General features: G+C 38.1%; 1 protein-coding gene across 6 annotated transcripts in view; it reads right to left on the reverse strand.

Annotated features, from left to right (window-relative positions):
* Window positions 1-11,676, reverse strand: part of Tab2 (TGF-beta activated kinase 1 (MAP3K7) binding protein 2) — a 72,168-nt gene extending 60,492 nt beyond the window's left edge. For 5 of the 6 annotated variants that reach the window (XR_013424789.1, XM_078018929.1, XM_078018926.1 and 2 more), the window contains exon 1: window positions 10,999-11,384. The gene's annotated coding sequence lies outside the window, so the exon portion shown is untranslated. Of the gene's footprint in view, window positions 1-10,998; window positions 11,385-11,654 lie in introns of those variants that run through there. The other variant, XM_078018928.1, reaches the window with a different exon arrangement.
* Window positions 11,677-21,940: the final 10,264 nt, after the last annotated feature.

Raw genomic sequence — 21,940 nt, forward strand, 5'->3', positions numbered from 1 at the left:
CCATTTATGTAGCACTCAGAGTGACAAGATCATAGGGATAGAGATCAGATGGAGCTTGCCAGGGGTTGAGGTTTGTCAGAAAGGTGAGACTATAAGGGGGAAAGACATAATAATCTAAAAACCTTATTTAAAAAGCTTACTCACTTATATCTCATCTGCCCTTCCTCCTCTCCCTTACTCAGTTCCAATTGTACTGGCTTTCTAGCTCTTGGAAGGATGATAGCAAGCAGGCTTTCAACTAAAGGCCTCTGCATTTGCTCCTTCTATGTGGAAATCTTTTTAATCACATCAGGTGCCTGCTCAACTGTTATCTAATCAGAAAGCCTTCCTTGTCTCCCTCAAATAAAGTGATGTTTTCCTCCTCTTTCTCCCTCTACAGGAACCTTAAAATCAACAAACAAAACTAAAAACTTACCTTCCTCACCTATTACTCCCCTGACCTGTTCTGTATCAGTGAATGTCACCACCATGCACCTAGGAACTCAAGCCAGGGCATGTGTGACTCTTTTCTTTACTTTATACTCAATATTTCCTTCTCAAGCCCATCATCTGCTCACCTCCTAATTATCACAGCCTTAATTCTGATCCCTTGTCAACTCTCAAACAACAAGTTATAAGGCCTAACTCTCCTTTCCAAGTGTATCTGTTTTCTTAAGTATTCTCTTTGCTGTAGTATTCTTTGTTTTTCTTAGAAGGTAAATTTAAGAACTTGCATTCTGTCATTAATAGAATGAAGTCAAATCATGCTCTGTCTTCTAATTTTCCATCTCAGTTCCTATTAACCCACCACTGGAGCCTACCACACTGTGGAATACTCACAATTACTAAATACAGATGGGCATTCCTACCTCCATCCTTTAGACATGCTGTTTTTCTCTGTCCAAAATGCCCTCTTAACTGCAAACCTGTCTTTTCCTTGTCTGAAACACACTCAAACTTAGTGTCATTTTTCCTATGAAGATTTCCCTGTTGTATCCTTTCATCTCTCACTGAATCAGATACTGCCTCCTGTGGATTCCTCAAGTATTTTGTTTAACCCTGTCACAACATTTGTCACAGTATATCATAGTCATTTACAAATGTGTCCAAGGACAAGAACTATATCTTATTAATCTCTCCATCCCCTTTGCCTAGGAAGGACCCAGTATACAGCAGAAACTCAAAAACTACTCAGTTAGATTTAATCATAAAGAATATAGAGATGAGACACTACAGAAGAACAAGCAAGTCAAGATTTCTTGGGTGAGCAGCTATTCTGCACAGGTATGCCATACAAGGCATATGAAACTTGGGGGTTTCTTAATATTCTCATGTGATACCCTATAAAACTTTATCTTGGCTTTGACTAAGATCACCAGATAAATTTTCCCATGAATCTGTTATCATCCCCAAAAGAGTATTTCTCATTCCACTTGTAGAACTACAACAAAGGAACTGACAGTCATCCAGAAAAATCTCATAGAGAGAATGAGGATCTCTCACTCAGGCCAACAAATCACTTCGGCAAGAAAAATCTCAAAGAGCAAGCAAGTCCAATCAATATGTGTCAGTGCATATTTAAATGTAAAAAAGCAGAATCACCATAGGTGGCAGCTGAAATTTTCTTTTGAAATCCCATTTCCATTTGCTTATTTTTCCATTTCCCTAGAAAATCATCTTAAAAGTGGCAAACAGGACTTAATCAAGTACTATTTGTGTTGGTAAACTGAGCTACATGCTAGTCACAGAGTAAGATTCCAATAGTTATTCCCTCACGTAGATATATTTCCAGCACTTTTTATTTGACACTGACACCTTAAGAGTGTTTCTTTGAGCACATTTTTCTCTCCAATTCTAGCAACTACTTAACTGTGACACCTAGGAGTTGATGTTAAGTCCCATCATCTTAAATGTGGGTTACCTTTAAAAATTTAAGTTGAGCAACAAATATACCATTTATGAAAACTTTTGAAATAAATATTATTTTTAATTAATTAATTTGAGAAAATTAGTTTATAATTAATTTGAGAAAAGCAGTAAGTGAATGATTAGAACATATGACGATATATATAAAGAATATATTAAGTTCTAGATTGTGATTTCCAATCTATTTTAATGCACCTGTGTCAATTTCATTGAATTGTTTAAGAATTGAAAATGTGGGACTTAATGGGTTAAGTTTTAAAAAGCAGAAGTTTATGTTTACCAGACCCCTAATTGTCTTTATAATACAATAGGCTTTATAGCATAAATTTAAACATTATTCATTTTAAAGGGAGTTTTTTTAATTTAATTTTTTTTTTTTGCAATGTATAACTGGCTTTGCTGCTTGGAAGTCAAACTGTTGCAAACTGTAAAAATGCAAAATCAGGACTCAGAATGTTGCTCAGTGGTAAGAGTGTTGACTAGCATGCATAATAAGGCTTTGGGAAATCAATCCCCTGCATCGCACACAAAAAAACAAAACTAATTTGCTGACCCAATCATTAATTGTATTAAGTGACCCATATGACAAGATTTACAAATGTTACTTTTCAAAATAATGGCATTTGATCAAAATAAACATAAAATGTTCTATATATGTAATCCTTCACACTACATAGTGATTTTTGCTTGCAGAAAATCTATTTGGGTATAAAAACAAGCCAAAAAGACCAATATGAACCTCACAATTCTTTCTGTAATGATAATATATCATTTATCCAATGATTAATTGCTAGATCCCCATCATAATTTGTGCTTCTGGCTTGACTTTACAGACTGCACAAAAACTGCTCACATGTAAGACTAAAGAGTACTAGTCACTTTAGGATAAGAGACTTTAAATATGTATACACTACAGAATATTCTAAACATACTTAATAAAATGCAGTCCATATTTTAAACTATTTCAGTAGCAACTATAGAGCAATTGGCTTTGTAGTAATAAGTTATTTGTATCATGATCATACTAGAAAGAGTTCTGAAGTTTAGTACATAATTAATAGACAAACTGTATTATTAATATAAAATATTAAAACAGCACTTAATACTAACTAATATAGAAAAGCAAATAATCACACCAGTTTACTTAATAAATTAAGGCAAACAATTTTAGGAAAAATCAAAGCAAAGACAATTATAATTAATCCAGCAATAAACACAAGAACAAGAGAGCACTGTTTCTCAACATGTGAGTACAGACATACAAAAGAATGTTACTGAAATAACTGAAAAAGTAGCTCCCAATTATTTAAGCTATATATCTAATGTAACTAGAACAAGTATTCATCATGTTTACTTCAAAGATTATTATCTTTTATAATTAAACTTTTCGGAACAGAAAATGATCAAAATGAAGCTAATGTGAGGAAGTTATAGGGAAGAAAACTTGCCTTAAAAAGTACAGGATGGGCTAGAAGCATAGCTCCAATGGCAGAGCACTTGCTAGCATGCATGAGGCCTGGGTTCAATCCCCAACACCTCCCTACAACCCCCATCTTCAGGATATCATGGAATGTAGTTTAGATTTTGAGTATTATTTATTAATGGCTACTAGGCTCCAGGTTGACACTGTGCTAGGTAACATATCACAGAAAATACAGTTAGAACTACCATGCCAGGTACCTAAAAGAGTATCCATTTTTCTTGGATTAGAGCTTGAATGATACCTAAGATCATATAGCTATGGTTAGAAAGAGAACTCATATTTACTTGGGGCTCATCTGAGTTTAAAGCCTACATCTTATTTTACATTGCAAACTGCCAACATGATTAAGATATTTAATTAAAATGGCAGAGACTGACAATTTGACAAGTTAACAGATCAACTCAAAACCAAAATTCATTATATGACTTGGTTCCTTTACAGAATTAAAATCAGGTAAATTCCTTTCTAATCACGTTTCCCCACTTCATATCAGAATGACTGCTGTTGTAATTTCTCTGCTTCAATCAAACTTGACTGACGTAAGGTCAATATTCTATAAGGTTAAGTGGCTAAACTCAAGTTTTCATTTGTATTATCAAATATTTTCTCTCATTGATGAGGAATGGAAAAAAAACACTCCACAAAATTGACATGATTAAAGTAAGCAATATCTTTGGGCTGCCTGGCCAACAAACTGACAGAAGCAAACTTAGGATAGACTTATGGTGTTGACACTAAAAGGTATAAAGGTATTAAAGGTCAAAAGACAATTTCCTTACCAAATGAGCTATATCCCCAACACTACTGGCTCTTTTTAGTTTTACATAACATTAGAATTCATTTTGTCATAATTATAAAAATATGGATTATAACTTGTTCTAATTCAGTCCCTCGTACTTTCCCTTTCCTCCTCTCTCCCCCCATTTTTCCTAGTCTACTGACCTTTCTATTTACTTATAGTTTTTTTTTTAAAGTTTGTGTCTTGTGGATACACACGATGGTAAGATTGACTAGGATATGTTCATATACGTACCTAGGAAAGTTAGATCAAATTCATTCCACTATTCTTTCCTTAACCATCTCTCCTCCCATCTCTTCAATTCTCTTTGATCTTTCTTCTGTTTTTTTATCCACCACCCCTTCATTTTGGATTAGCTTCCGAATATCAGAAAAAACATACGACCTCTAACATTCTGGGGACTGGCTTCTGTCAATTAGCATGAGTCTCCGCTTCTATGACAAATTCCATAATTCATTTGTTCTTTATGGCTGAGTAGTATTCCAGTGTGTGTGTGTGTGTGTGTGTGTGTGTGTGTGTGTGTATCTCACATTTTCTTTATCCATTCGTCTGTTGAATGGCACCTAGGTTGACTCCATAGCTTGACTATTATGAATTTTGCTGCTAACTTAATGGATTAATTATTTTTAGAGCAATCCTAGTATTAATAGTCAACATCCATGCATTTTCGCATTTCTTTACTCTGGGTTCCCCTGTCTCTTTCTCGGCAGGACCTTTCCAACCTCTACTTTATTCTCTGGCTTCTGTGTCTTCTACCAGGAGTACTGTTATTAGCCCAATTTTTGTTATTCTTTCTTAGGTGATACAAAGAATGCCATTTTCTTTAACAAGGCAATTAAAATACTACAAATTCTTACTTTACTCTGCCCTCCTTTGTTGTACCTGTTTGTGGGTAAATTAGACTTCCTTTCTGAAGCCACTCAAACTAACACCTTGCAGTAGTATTTCTTTCCAGCGGTAGATTATTGTTCAAAACAAACAAACAAAAAACCCACAAGAGTATTAGAATCTTTAATTGTATGTCTTTCTCATTTGCAAGATAATAAGGTGGCATATCAAATTTGAATATAAAACATCCTATACATGCTTTGAGAGGAATTTTTTTTTAATTCAAGAAATAGTTTGTGTAAACAGCTAAAGATCTTAGAACCAGTCAGAAGCCTTAAATCTTAGGGAAGATGAAATTATTATCCATGAGGTAGAGGATAACTTGTAACAGAATAAGAAAAAGCTGACTGGTGCTAAGATGCAAACATCTGAGGAACTGGTTACTGTTAATAACAGTGGGTGTTGGGGCAGTGGTGGGATGTTTTCCCTTTTCTGTGGAAACACCAGTATTTCCCACATCACAAGAATGTTAAGTAAATAACCGAGTCATTTAATTCATAAAGCCAGTACAAATCTACAGTTTCACTGAAATTGCCTTAAAGGGACAAAATAAACTTGACCTTTAAGTTAGTTAGGAGCATGTAATTATGCATGACTTCATTTTTCTATTCTGCTTTTAAAAACTGCTATATCCCCTTTTCACACTGATGTGGACAACATCATAGGAAGAGGATAGGGAACACTAGTATAGTTGCAAATAACTGATTTCTTCCTTTCAATTTCTAGGGAATTTTTTCAAATTAAAAAAAGTTACAATGTTATCCAAGACCACTCTGCTATAATATTTTAGTCTGTACTTAAAAGGGAGACTCAAAAACTTAAGTCCACTGCACCCCTAACAGTTCAGACTCAGAAGGAGTTTACTACCTAATAGGGTTGTGATACAACAACAACAGAAACATTACTACAAGAACCACTCAACACTTAACAAAGTTCCTAGCTGCAGGCTAAGCACTGACCAGATCATGGTGTAAAAACTGGAAGGAAAAGATCTGCTCTATCCTTGAGAAGCTCAGTTTAGTAATCTTCCAGTGTAAAAATGAAAATAAGTATGCAATTTGAATGGCTATTCTGCTCTTCATCAAAAAAATCTCATTCACAATTTACATTATTCTTTTATCTTTGTAACTGTTTTCCTTAATACTTTGTAAATTCTTTGAAATACTCTTCATATACAATAGAGAAAAATGACAAAAGTGAATGCTCACTGAACACTATGTATAATGTACTATACTAAATGTTTTATAAGAATTTACATGCATTGACATTTTAATATAATATTTGTTGATTACTTGTCAAAATGCTGAGATCCAGCTTATCAACATGACCAAAAAGGACACAATGTTCCTTTACCAGAAAAAGGTTACTCCAGATGTTACACTGACTAGATAACATGCACAAATTCTCCAGAAAGTACTAGAGACTGTACATTACAGTTGTGCTTTGATTAACCTTCTGATAATCAGGCAAGACAGCTTTAGTTATCCAAATGAAACATTATTACACTATGTCCACACAGAGCTTTCTTGAAGAGTCACCAACCCCAGCCATGCTTTTTTTTTTTTTTTAATAAAACTCTAGATGTGCAATAAACAATTTATTGAGCTTCTATAATTTATTGAGCGTCTATAATTTACATAAGACATACAACTTAATCACTGCAACAACCATATAGATATTATATTCATTACAGATTAGAAAACAGGATCAGAGAAGCAAAGAAACCATAATTGGCCTCAAATTCAACAGCAAATCTCTTAAGTAGCGAAACCAGGATTCAAACCAGGGTAATCCCAAAATTTTCTACTGAGCCACAAAGCAGCTTTCTGAAATATTAACATTAAGAAATCCCTATGAGACTGATAACTCTGAAGCACAAATATGATCTTGTTCTCAAATTATGAAGTATATTATTATTAAAAGAAAAAAATTTTATGTATTGGATAGTTTTTGTTTTTTGAAATCAAGAATAATAAACTACCCACTAAGTAGTTTTTAAAAGATCAAATAAGCAACATTCCCCAAACTCCTTCGGTTTTATTTTTCTCCACAGTATTTTTTTTTCCTAGACGCACTACATTTTACTCATTTATTATGTCTTCTACCACTAGAATGTAAACTATATGAGAACATAAATTCTTGTCTGTTATTTAGTACTGCATCTCCACCATCTGCAACAATCCTTGGTACATAGTAAGTACTTAGAACACATTTGTAAAATGAATGAAAACTTGGCACACAGTAGAAATTCAATAAAATTAGTTTCTTCCTCTTTACTATATAAGATAGCACCCCTTTGATGCCAATTCTAAACTGAAATCAATAATTGGACATACACTACAATCCCGATTAAATTTTTACCTTAAAAATGAATTAGGAAAATAAAAAACCCATATTCAGTGAAGCCTCATTTACCAAGCACCATCAGGAGACAAGGGGGTCTATGTAAAATAATTTTTAAACAAGTGAACATGTAAGTGACAAAATCTTCAAAATTTTTTTTCATAGAGATTTTTATTGATATTAATATCCATAACTCTACTTTGCAACAATTCTGACTTGGATCTCCTGAAACATAAATTTGTTTGCTGGCACTTCTCACTGTGCTCACTTCTTCTCTAAGGATTAGGAAATAAGAAAGCATATTCTATAAAATAAGTGAAAATATATCACTTCAATGTAGGAGTTTTGTGACAATTATTCTGGGACACCCCCCCACCCCAAATAAAATCCTGGAAGACTGAATGTTGGCAGAATACCATTTACTAATAAAAAGATTGTTTGTGGGATACTTAGAAAATAATGAAAAAGACAACCCTCCATGCTTATACTTTAGTTATCAAGATCACAGTAAAGTCCAGTGATTAACTTAAGAGAACTCAGAAAGGACAGTACCTGGCAAGTGCCAGAGTACTTAGGAATTTTAGCTTTCTGAGTAAGTGTTCTAGATTTTTTTTAGGATCAGAATCATTAGGAAAAAAATGGTAAAATATCTTAACTATCTGGGAATATAAGCTAGAGGCAAATAAATATGAACATTCATACATTAAATTCCTTAAAATTTTAATGTTTTCAATTCTCACTATCTTAAAAAATAGAGGGTTTTAAATAAGATGACATGTATAGATTGCCAGAGCCTACAAAAAGATTCAGAACAAATCTCTATGCCGTTCAGCACGATCATTTTCCTAGGCTTGGCAGCCACCACTACCCACATCTCCACATTCCCAGCTACATAAAACCGTTCATTTAATCCTCCACTAGCATCTTATCCCCTATTTTCTCCTCAATGTTTTGTCCTAATCTTCACACTTGCCTCTATTTTCTCATAATTCTTTACTTTAGAGAGTCCCAATCTTAGACCAAATAAAAATGGCATAAGTGACAAAACGGAAAAGTAGTACTACTGTTGTCTGGGTAATGGGAACCTGGCCAAGTAGAAATATAATGGGATTAAAACCTCTCTGAATTACGATTTAATTTATGAACTTTATATGTTGTAAAGACTATCAGAAATCTTTTTTTAAAAGCATCTATATAACAAGGCAAAATTTCTCTTCTAAAGTATGCTGATAATCATACAAAATAAACTTTTTGTCTAGATGTGTTTATATAACTAAAAAAAATTGCAGTTTTAGAAAATTCAGACATTCCTCAAGGACTTTTCTGGCAATGTAATTCATAGAGTAAAAGAGCCTACACATTATGCCTATTTTTCAAAATGCAGTAGGTTCACTTCATTCTAAACAGTGGTGTGGGAAAAGAATTTCCCTTACAGAGAAAATTCAAGAAGTAGAACAAAGTTTAAGACATTTACCTAAGAGTAGTAAGTATATTACTAACACTAAAGAAGCAATACTCAATAAAGCCATAATTAGGCATCCAGTAGTGTCTACTCAATTGTGCAGAGATTAGCTCATTTAATTAGATGTAATAACTGTACTCAGGTCTTACGGTATCTTTAGATGAAGGGAAATGCTTCTTTCCACTAAAGAAAAGACCAAACATAGGTGTTACTTCAATCAAATGGGATTGATTTAAGTTAAAATATATTTTTCAGGGAACATGTACTCTATGAACCTCTGAGTATTTACCCAATTCTTGATGAATTACAAAAGCACAGGTTCCACTATGAGAGTCCACTAAAGAGGGTTTAAATGGTGGCATTTTCATCAGTGTCCTATGGAAAATACTTTTAAACTCAGGAAAAGTTATTCCATGCACCCCAGGGAAAAATGAAATAACAGTATATTCGGTGGATAACTTACTCATCTAACTAACTTATTCAATTTTCGGTCTGATTCTTTAAGAATTCAAATTTAAGCCCCCTCTATTAGAAACTGTTTAGGCTTAAAGGGGGGAAACCCAAACAGAAGTTCTGAATCATTGGAATTTTTGTTCTATTTCCTGTTAACACACTGATAGTTACCATCATTCAACATATTTACTGCAAACACATTTTTTAAAAAAGCTAAAGGATCCATAAACTAAATGGGCTCTAATTTAATCTGTAGCTCATTTATCTGACACTTGTAACCAAGGTTTCTAATTAAAGTGCTCAAAGAATACAATAAAATGAAAAGCAGATCTTCCTTTATTAGCAGCCACTACCCTTTCAAAATTTAAAGTTTCAAATTGTCAAGTTTTAAGATCAATGGTGATTTCACAGTTACAAAGAATTTAAAAGATACTTTTCAAAAGGTGTCAATACTTTGCTACTGTATAAAAGTGTGGTAAGCAGCAGTAGTGTAAAAACTGAAAGCAAAAATTGTATTCCATTCCCACCAAAATTCCCAGCCAAATCTGAAATTGCATAACGAGCAATATCTTCTTTGAATACAAGAAACTTTCTTTTATAATGTGAATCAACCTGAGCCTAAAACTTGGTACTTTACAAACTTACCTAAAACAGACAAAATGGATGCAAGATTGTACTGCCTCACGGGTGCCTTGAATACGACCTTAGTGCTCAACAACTTTCCAATGAATAAAGGCAGTGAACAGTCTCCACTTTGGGGACCTAAATTTCACGACCTACTGAGGTATCCCTGTGAAGCTGCAAGTTCCCTTCACTCTCCTGGAAACCTCTCTTATCAGAAACATTTGAAGAATTTCTCCACGACAATTAAGCCGACTTGAATGGAAACCGAACATCTCAAATATACTATATATGGAATGAAACATGGCCAAACACATAAATACAAACTCACTCGGTCTCTTGACACTTGGGTACACAACTCTGCCTCAACAATCCCAAAGCATCAGCAACAGAAAGATCCACCTGTCACCTGTTCGGCAATGCCCCAAAGACCCTCGCTACCTCCTGGTCTCAGTCAGTCACTGGGTTTCAGGGTGAACCAACAGAAAGCTAGCATTTTCCTGTGAACTCTAAGGGGCCACATATTCTCAGCGGGGCTTGCCCCCCACTTTCAAGGCTGAAGAGAACAGCCGTGAAGGGAAGGGCGCTCTGCCCCCGACCTCCTCACAACTCCCTCTCGCTCCCAGCACCCCCCGTGAAGTCATCTTTCTGCAGACCTCGGCTCCCCAGGAGCTGTGCCTCCCCCACCTCCAGCGCACACACGCCTGGGGGCAGGTCGGGGGCAGGGGCCTCCCCACCCCGGCTCTCCCGGCGCTGGGCTCCCACGAACCCCCTCCCCCTCCCCCCCGACGCCCCGGAGCCCAGGCCCGGCCCGATGCTCCCCACCCCCACCCGGTCTGGAGGACTTGGGGGGCCTCCCTCTCCGCCTCGCCACCGGGGTAAGGACAGAGGCGGAGAGAGGAAGAGGGAGAGGAAGGAGCGGACGCCCCGCAAGGGCCTTCCCTGCGGGTCGGCAGAGCCGCTTCCCGACGACCGGGAGGTGCGGGACGCGGAGGAGAGCCGCGCTGGGGATCCCGCCGAGGCCCGGCTGCGCTATCCGCTTACCCTTCGCCGCCGCCGCTTCCCCCTCCTCCTCCTCGGCCGCCGCCGCCGCCGCCTCTCCCACTAGGGCAGCCGTCTCCACCGTCGCTGCCGCCGCCTCCGCCACCACGGCCGCCGCCAGCGCCGCCGCCGCCTCCGATTCCACCCGGCAGGGGGGACACCTCAGCCCTCCCTCCCTCCCCGCTCAGCCCCCTCCGATCGGCCGCCGCCGCCAACTCCCTCCGGCCGCCGCCGCCGCCGCCGCCGCTCGTGGCTGAGGGGGAGGGGAGGGGGTCGGGCTGGGTCGCCTCGCCGGCGGCTGCTGCAGATCAAAAGCGATGGCTGGGCGGCGTCGCCGCGGCCCGCTGCTCGGCTCCGGTCGCTCGCCCTCCCTACCTCCCTCTGCCCCCACCCCCCTCGCGCTCGCCTGCCCTCCCCCCACCCCCCCAGCTCTCGCCGCGGCTCCGCCAGCCCAGTCCAAATCAAAATACTGTCACACAATATGGCGGCGCGGAGGCCGGCAAACACCGCGAGATCTGCGGGCGCTGCTGAGGCGGCGGCTGTGACGAGGCCTCCCCCAGCCGGGCGGCGGGGCAGCAGCGGCGGCGGCGGCGGCGGCGGCGGCGGCAGCGGCGCGGGGGTGCTCTTTCCCCGCCCCGCACCCCGCCCCCGACACTCACCATCCCCACACCCGTCTTGGGAGCGCACTGGGCGAATGCTGCTCTGCGGCGCGGACTGGCGTGGGCCGCCGCGGGGCCGTGCGAGGGGGACGCTGGGGCTGCCGGCCGGGGCGGGGGCACAGGTTCCCCGCGCTCAGGCGGGCTGATCGCCCTTTGGGTGGAAGGGAGAAGGGAGCTCGAGCTCCAGGGTCGGTCGCGCGTCGCTGGGGTCTCGCCGGGTCCGGAAGCGGGCGGCGGGACCCGCGGGGCGACCGGCGGCGCCGCTGGAGGGTCCCGGGGGCGGGCGCGGGGAGCAGGTGGGCCTGCGGAGGCGGGCGCCGGGCGGGCGCGGACACACCCCCTCGGAGCCCGGCCGCGCCGAGGCCGCCGGCTCGCCGGAGTGACCCGTGCGGGGGACCGAGGCGTCCCCAGGGTGTGCGGAGACGTCCTGGAAGCCTCGGGACTCCGGGCTGGGAGACTCTGATCAGCAGCGTGTCGGGCTCGGACTTCTGGAGCGGTGGGGGTGGGGGAAGTGCTGCAAGGGATTTGTTGTTTCGATTTTATTTTAATTGCACGTTCCTAGAAGTCCTAGAAGCAGAGCCAACGACACTTTAGCTTTCAGGGGAGAGGGGAAGACTTCAAGTTTCTATCTTCTTAAAGAAATATTTGTTTAATTTCCCTCTACGGAAAAAAAAAACCAACATACGTGTCTCACACTATAAAATATTTATGTAATAATTCTAGCGTTTTCATGGTGTCCAAAACACTCCAGCATTTTTCTGTCTCTGTCCAAAATGTCCATATCGCTGCCAGTTTCTTCCTTGAAACAATTCGTATTCCCGAGAAGAATCCTGAAGGACCATGCTATCTATCTCAAGGATAGCTCTATAGCTACAATGAGAAGTGGGTTTTTGGTTTTTTTGTTTTTCAAAGCATCTTTTAAGAAGTATAGCCTTCCCTACAGTTAGATATTTTCCCCACTTCCTTGTCCCTTACTCGTCCTTAAATTTACCTGAAATATTGAGCTATGACGCTGATTTGAAACCCTTCATAGTTGCCTAACGTATGCAAGACCCTGGGTTCCATCTCTAGCTCTGCCAAGGAAACAAACAACTAGGACAAAAAAGTAACACTTCAAAGACCAAACTTCAAAAGGCCAAAAGTGCTTTTGATATACAATATCAGAATCTAAGAAATTTCTCTCCAGTGGATATACCATTAAGAAATAAGAATACTTAATACTTCATAGCAATTCTCCTTGAGGAATTATTTTCATGCTCAATATAAAATAATTGAAATGATTTCAGGTAAATTAAATCCATTAAGTAAATTTCACACACAAAGCCGACAAGTGCTTTTGAGAATTGTAGAATCACCTCATTTATTTATTTAGGGTACTGGGATCGAACTCAGGGTTACTCAACCACTAAGCCACATCTTTAGCCCTATTTTGTATTTTATTTGAAGACAGGGTGTCACCGAGTTGCTTAGTGCCGCACTTTTGCTGAGGCTGACTTTGAGCTTGAGATCCTCCTACCTCAGCCTCCCCAGCCACTGGGATTACAGGTGTGCACCAGCTGAATTATGTATTTTAAACAAGAACGTTTTGTTTTAGAAATTTGTTGTACAGGGGCTGGGGTTGTGGCTCAGTGGTAGAGGGCTCCCCTAGAAATTTGTTGCACAAAATTTGCAGGTAAATATTCTAATAAAAATCTAATGATTTGGGCTGGGGATGTGGCTCAAGCAGTAGCGTGTTCACCAGGCATGCGTTGCGGCCCAGGTTCGATCCTCAGCACCACATACAAAGATGTTGTGTCCTCCGAAAACTAAAAATATATATATATATTAAATATATAAAAATTATTATTATTAAAAATATATATTAAAATTCTCTCTCCTTGTTTTAAAAAATGTAATGATTTATGAATTTAATAATAGGTGTGGTTGGGTCTAGTCTAAGATCCGATGGAAGACAAAAAGATCAGCATAACAATACTTCCTTCACCACCTTTGAAGAGCTTTAACCAAGATCTCACCATGAGGAAGGGTCAGACAACACAAGCAGAGAAAAATTTTGTAGATAACTAGCCTTATATTTTTAAAACACTGTCAATGTCATAAAAGACAAAGACTGCAGATTAAAAGAAATTAAAAGAACGTGACATCTAAAGGCAATATGTTACCCTGAAATGGGTCCTTTATGAGAGGAGGAAAATGTCATAAAGAATATTGAGATAATTGCTGAAATTAGATATGGACTGTAGTTTGACATAAATATTGTGTCAATGTTTAATTTTTTGAATACGTTCTATACAAAATATCCTTGTTCAGAAGAAGATACACTGAAATATTAAAGGGTAAAAGGACACAACTGTGGAATTTTCTCCCAAATGGTTCAGAAAAAATAATGTATATACCATATATATATACATGCTCACATCTGCTGTACACATGTACAAAAAGAGATTGATAAAATTTGAAGCTTGGAGAATCTGGGTTATTTTTAAATTAAAACAATTAAATTTGATGAAGCTGGATATTTTTACAGTATCTTGCAATGTTATGGTAAGTTTGAAATTACTGCAAAATAAATAGTTTTTAAAAACACCTTAGGCTGGTTATAGCTCATGGTAGAGTGCTTGCCTAGCCTGTACAAGGCCCTGGGTTAGAGCCTCAACTCTGGAAAAAAATAATTTAAAAAATTAAGACTTTTAAACTGTAAGGAGTTCCTTTATATCACTAAGAGAAGGAATGGTGTAAGTTAGATATACATAGATGATAGATCCTCTGATTGGACTAATTATCTGTTCCTCAGTAATAGACTAGAATTTGAGTCATCCAGATATTTCTTCTTCCTTATTGAATTTACTTGAGTTTGGAACAAAAATAGCTAGGAATCTTTATAAGTACTTGTAAGTACTTGTAATACACAGTATTTGGGAAATGTGATTATTTATTGATTTAAGTGAATATTCAATGTCTTATCGTCCACAAAACTGGAAAAAATAAGGAGAACAGAACAGATTGTAGCTTCTAGGGACTCTCTGTAGTGGTTATAGGGGAAAAAATGTGTATATTGCATTCCAGAGCCTATTAGTCTGGTACTGTACTATCTGATACAGTAGCCATTAGCTACTTGTGTATTTAAATTTAAACAAAATTAAAATTCAGGCCCTTAGTTGTACTAGTCACATTTCAAGTGTGCAATAAATTATGTGTTATCTTTGCAGAAAATTCTATTCAAAGGCATTAGCAGAAGAGATTACACAAATAACATCGATGCAAGGTAGATGACGATAAATACCATAGATGCTTGGAGAGGAGAGAGTACCTTGCAAGGGTAGAATGGGAGACATAAGGCAAGTTTCAAGAAGATTGCATACAGACAGGCGGCGGTGAAGCTAGAGCATTCTAGGCAGAGATAACATGAACAAAGCGGGAAAGAGAAAGTCATATGTGAGAGATGGCACTTAATTCTTTATAACACAGATTCTATAAAGAAGGATAGGGCTACATGAAACCACAAATGCTGAGCCTAGACTGTTCTCTAGGCAATGGAAAGTTACTAGAAGTCTTTGGACAAGACAAGGGACGTGATTAAAGAGTTCCTTAAGAAGGAATGTTTACAGGAGGCACAGTGGTGCTTGACTGCAAACCCAGCTATGTGGGAGACTGAAGCAAGAGTATCACAAGTTTGAGGCCAGCCTAGGCAATTTAGTGAAATCCTCTCTAAATAAAATTAAAAGAGGCTGGGGGCAAAGCACCTACTCAGCATGACCAAGACCATGGAGTCAATCCCTAGTACGGGGGTGGGATGGTGGGAAGAAGAATAAAAAAAAGGAATCTTTAGCAAGCAGGTATATGAAATCGATTAGCTTTGAAACCTTAAAGACCAGATAAAATTTCAGCAGCCCAAATGAGATATAGTGAGGAGTTAGGGTAGTGTGTTCTACCAGTATTCTGCCAGTAAGGATGTGTCAATGCATGTAACAAATCCTAATTTAAAATGTCTTCAATAAGGATTTTTTTTTTTTTTTTTTGGTGCTTGGGATTGAACCCAGGGGGTGCTTAACCACTTAGCCATCACTTCTCCACTCCTTTTTATATTTTATTTAGAATCAGGGACCCTCAGCTCTTTTTTTATATTTTATGTAGAGACGGGGTCTGTTAAGTTGCTTAAAGCCTCACTAAGTTGCTGAGGCTAGCCTTGAACTCCCTATCCTCCTGCCTCAGCCTCCTGAGCTGCTGGGATTACACATGTGCATCACTGCACTTGGCAATAATAAGGAATTTTATTTCTCAACAATTTGGAAATTCTGAAGTAGAAAAGACTTCAAGAGTTTATAAAGAATCAGATTCTTCCCATTTCTGCCCTGCTATCTCAATGCTTGCATCATTCTTTACCTAATAGCAAGATGGTAGGGGTAGTTCCAGGTATCTGAACTACAATGTCCACAGGAAGAAGATTAATTTAAGAAAGGGAAAATATTTCCCAGGACTTTTCCCCCCACTTTCCCCAGCTGACTCCCTGCCCATCTCCAAGGTTATAGTTGAGCCACATGCCCATTCCTGAGCCAGTCCCCAGTCCATGGTGGAACAAATGTTGAGGAATCAAAGACAAAAAACGTAGAGGCAAAGATGACTCTAAATGTTGGAGTCAGATGATCCGGGAATATAGAAAGAGAAGTTATGAGAGGAAAGATGATGATTTTTATAACAGTACATATGAGTTTGTGATGCTAAAGAGATTTTTCGGCTGCAGATGAGGGGTGGGGATGCAGGATGAGATAATGATTCCTGATCATCCAAGAGAAGCATCTGAGAACAACATTGAAGGCACAAAAGGAGAGTAACATTTTAGGAGAAGGGTCATTTTCTGAAGCAAAGTATATAAGAAAGGAAGAAAATTGCAAAATGTGTGCGTTATGCAAATTGAAAGCTGGTTCTAAGTTTTATATGGAAATGTAAAGGCCTGGAATAACCAAGACAATGTTCAAAAAAAAGAGCTTAAAGATTTATCCTACCAAATTTCAAAACTTATTATAAGGCTCAATAATTAACACAGTGTGGTATTGGCAGAAAGATAAATGAATACACCAAGAGAACATAATAGAGAATCCAGAAATAGAACTTGAGAACTTGATTTACGACAAAGTCACTGCTGCAGTTCAGTGAGGAAAGGATAATATTTTGAACAAATGGTGCTGGAGCAATTGGCTACTCATCTGGAAAAAAAGGATATTTGACTCCTACCTCACTCCATATACAATAATTAATTCAAGATGCCTTATAGACCTAAATGGGGGGGGGGAAGTAAGCTTCTGTTATCAAATGACACAATAGGAGAGTGGGTAGGGAAGAGAGAATTATTCTAAGACATTTATCTGAAAATGGTCTCATACAAGAATATGTAAAAAGTGCTACAAAACAATAAGAAAAACTATACAACTCGATTTTTAAAATGGGAAAGTCTTGAACAAGTGCTCTACAAATATGATTTTTAAATGGCCAAGAATATATAAAACTTATGGTAATCCAAGTCAGAGCCTCTGTGGGGAACAGGATGAGGAGTATTGGTTAGGAGGGGTCAAGAAGGGGCCAACTAGGGTAGGTACGTGAGAAAAATTTATTGAGCTCTACACTTAAAGACAAGTGTAATTTAGGCCTTTTAATGAATTTATTTTGTGTTTCAATAAAACTGCAAAAAAAGTAGAAGGGATGGATGACAATGTAAAGAAATTTAAACTTAGGAAAAGAGGGACAGATTGAGGGAACACCATTCTTCAGATATGTGGAAGCAGGGCCCTTTGCACTGAGTCTCAGGAAGGGGATTAATTAGAAGTGTATGGAAAGGAGATAGTGATGTGAAAGCAGAATCACTCGTTCATTCTTGTTTTATTTCTCTCTGGGATGGATAAGGTGGCTTACATGCATGTGCTCACATGTACAAAGTATGGTACATCTATGTTTTGGGGTGCCACTGTGGGAGAAACTTGGAAATTGTTATGAATCATTGAAGAACTTATTTTAGAGAGCAATAAAAGTGAGGTGCATGAGAAATCTATAGTCTTCAGCACCTATTACGTTGCCCTTTGCCTTGGAGACAGAAGGAACTTAGGGTTCTCTCCATATACCTTAGCATCTTTCATAAAAATAAGTTTCATTTGCATTGGTTTCTCTCAGCCTAATTATTATTTACAAACTACAAAAAACATCTATAAGCTGGACTTTGGAGCTCAATATATTTAAGGTTCTCTTTCACTTTTAGATAATTGTAAATGTATTGTTTAAGAATTCTGTTATCTTCCCTATAGACCAACAATGATTTCTACTTTTGAGACTAGATTGCAATGGAATATCTTAGAAAATATTGCTACCATCTGAATTGATACATTGTCATAATGCACAAATGTGATAAGAACTCAGCATGTACAAAATTTACTTCGTGTAAGCCAATTAGTACCATTAACATAAATTTTGGTACTATTACCAACATTAAAAGATTCTGAGAATTCAGTAAGTTAAGTACCTTATCCAATAAAAAACAATGATGCTTTGAACAAATCTTCTGACCTCATATGTTGTCCTTTCCACCAAATCATCATGTAAGACATGTTCTTTGTGCTTAATCAACTTATGAACTACTAGTAGTGGTGATAATAAAATGGACAGTTTAAGAGCAACTAAGTTCTTCTGGGAGTTTAGTAAAGGAGATGATATTGAAATATCACCTTGGAGATGATATTTCAGGTGAGCGTGGAAGAAAGGATGGAATTTCAAAAGACTGAAAAAAAATAATGGGAGAGCATTCCAGACACACGTGATAGTAGGAGCAAAGGCCCAGAGTCATAAAAGCACAGATCAAATCTTGGGAACATTAAGTAGTTTAATTTTGCTGAACTGTAGGAAAAATGTAGAATAATGGTGGGAGATGAGAGAAAACGGTAGCAGTGTATACAATGGGTCATAAATGGATTTATACTTCGTTGTTATAGTTTGGATATGAGGTGTCCCCTGAAAGCTCATGTGTGAGACAATGCAAGAATTTTACAAGTGAAATAATTAGATCATGAGAGTTGTAACCTAATTTGAGGATTAATCCAATGATATAGATTAACTGGGTGGTAACTGCAGGCAGATAGAGTGTGATTGGAGGAGAGAGGTCCCTGGGGTTGTGCCTTTGGGATTTATATATTGTCCCTGGTAAGCAAAGTGCTCTCTGCTTCCTTGTTACCATGTCCTGAGCTGCTTTCTTCCACCACACCATTCTGCCTTGATGTTCTGATTTATCTTGGGCTCAGAGTTATGGAGTCAGCCATCTCTGGGCTATGGCCTCTGAAACCAGGAGGCAAAATATACCATTCTTCCTCTAAATTGTTCTTGTCAGGTTTTTTGGTCATAATCAAAATGATAAGCCAACCAAAATATTAATCTGTCCCTTCTTCAGGCAGAGAAGAAAGCAAGAGGAGGTAGGGAGACCATGGTGTCAATTATTGCTAGGCAAAGGTATGGAGAACCTGAAAAAACTTTAAGCAATAAAAAGAAAGAGTTAAGCTGGGCACAGTGGCATATGCCTGAAATCCCCAGCAGCTTGGGAGGCTGAGGCAGGAGGATCGCAAGTTCAAAGCCAGCCTTAGCAATTTAGTGAGGTGCTAAGCAACTGAGTGAGGCCCTGTTTCTAAATAAAATTAAAAATAGGGCTGTGGATGTGGCTCAGTGGTTGAGTGTCCCTGAGTTCAATCCTCCATACTCCCACTTCCAAAAAAATAAGGAAGAGTTAGAAGAAACAAGGGAAATATTCATGGTAGATTTTTCTTTTATAACACTTTAGGCAAATGAAAGAAAGTAGAAATAATGGGAAAAAAGTATCACAGAAGACTGTGATTTTTAAAAACATTTGTTTGGTTATGTATTTGTTTGCTTATTTGCTTGCTGTGCTGGTATTGAACTCAGGGCCTTGCACATTCGAGACAAGCACTCTACCACCAATCTACACCCCTAGTGCAAGACTATGTAATTTTGATCTTGAATATGGAAAAGTATACTTATTAACATCCTTTAATTTTATTGTTAAAGTAAAGAAATTGCTTTTGATGGGAATAATGAATGAGCATTTTCATATATTGAACAATGATTTTAGTTGTCCTTGGGATCTTCTGGAGTCTTCTCTGTCATTCAGATGTACAAGGGTGAGGGGCTGAAGTCATAGAGAGTACAAATGATCAATAAACATATGAAAAGAACTCAATATTATTGGTAAGTATGTGAATACAATTTAAAAAATAAAAATTGCTAGCCTATCACATAGAGAAAGATTTAAAAGACAAACTATTCAAAAACAAACAGTATTTATAAGAAAATTTAAAGAAAACTTCGTATTTAAAAGAATAAAACTAAAAACCTTGATGAAGGACACAAAGAAATCTGGAAAAAATGGAAATAATATACTCAAATAAGAAGATTTAATATTTTAAAAATGAAAATCATGGGCTGGGTTTGTAACTCAGTGGCAGAGCACTTGCCTAATGTGTGAAGCACTGGGTTCCAGCCTTTGCACCACAAAAAAAATGAAAGAAATAAAATTAAGGCATGCTGTCCATCTACAATTACAAATTTTTTTTTAATGAAAATCACTCCCCAAGTTTGTATATTTAACTCAATCATAATAAAAAGTTGATGAAGTGGTTTTAAAACACATATGGACATTTTAAGTGAAATAAAATAAGCAGACTGAAGAACAGTATATAGAGCAGGCCATGATTTGAAAACAAAACAAAACAGAGAAATTACACATATATTCACAGAGGAAGAAAACAAGGACTATTGAAATAAAGGGGACTGTTAGTCAGCTTTTTGTCATTGTGATAAAATGCCTGAGAAAAACAGCTTAAAGGAGGAAATATTTATTTTGGCTCACAGTTTCAGAGTTTAAGCCAATGGTCAGTAGGCTCCATTGTTTCTGGGTCTGTGGTTGAAGCAGTATATTATGGTGGGAGATCATGGTTGATCAAAGCTGCTCACCTCATGGTAACTGGGAAATAGAGAGAAAGTGGGAGAGAGACAGACAGACATACCAGGGACAAGAAAAGCCCTTCCAGGGCTTGCCCCCAGTGACTTAACTTCTTCCAACTAGGTCCCACTTCCTAAGGTTTCCACCACCTCCCCAAACTGTCATCAACCATGAGCCCACCAATGGATTAATGCATTGATGAGAACAGAGCCCTCAGAATACAATTGCTTCCTAAAAACTGCACCTCTGGACACTGCTGCATTGAGGACCAAGCCTCTAGCACATTAGCCTTTTGGAGGTCATTATAGATCCAAACCATAACAGGGAGAGAGGAAAATCTCAGTTTATCCATTTTCCTCCTTCTGATTTTGAAAATGTGAGTATATTATGTATTAAAAATAATGAAATCAATTGAGAGCAATAGCTAGATAAAATTTTTAAAGGAAGAATAATTGGGAATTGGGAGTGGGGTAGAGCAGAATTGGTACACATGGTCTACTAGACAAAAATCTTATTAGAAGGATTAAAAGAATGAACCTCATGATGTTTGCAATAGTTCTTGGCACAAGAAGTGTTACATAAATATTTATTGTTATTTTTATAATCTTGACATGAAAATGGTATGACTTTATTTTCATAAAGGAGTATATTAATAGATTTTTGTTATAGAAATTTAAAAATTTTTGGATGGGGAAAAATAAAAAATAAGATGAAAAGACCCATAACAAATATACTTTGTATATAACCAGAGATATGAAAAATTGTGTTCTATATGTGTAATAAGAATTATAATACATTCTGCTATCATTTATAAATACAAATAATTAATTTTTTAAAAAAAGACCCATGACAAAGTGGGAAAATATAATATATATGATGGGCAAGATCAGTTATTTGACAGATATTTCTGAGGGTCCACCCTGGGTCAAGCATTACACTAGAGGTTAATCATGTTGTGATGAAGAAGATGATTTTGGCCCTTAAGGAATTTGTAGTTGACAGAGACTTAGACTTATGCCCATATATACAAAAGGTTAATCCATAAGGAAAAAAAAAAAATCTCACAGGTCAACAGGAAATGGCAAAAGAGGAAAAAAAAAAAAGAATTGCTAATGGCATCAGAAAGTAAATCCCGTCTCAGTAGTCAATTTTGTTTAAACAAAACCAACAAGATATGTTTATTTGTTTATTACTAGTAACCATAAAAAAAAAATAAACCAGCCAGATTTCAGTGTTGGCATGGTGGAGACATCCTGAGAGTGGGAGTATAATTGGTATAAGCTTCCTGCAAGGCAGT

Source organism: Ictidomys tridecemlineatus, chromosome 8 (assembly GCF_052094955.1).
Source record: "Ictidomys tridecemlineatus isolate mIctTri1 chromosome 8, mIctTri1.hap1, whole genome shotgun sequence".
NCBI classification, from domain to species: Eukaryota; Metazoa; Chordata; class Mammalia; order Rodentia; family Sciuridae; genus Ictidomys; species Ictidomys tridecemlineatus.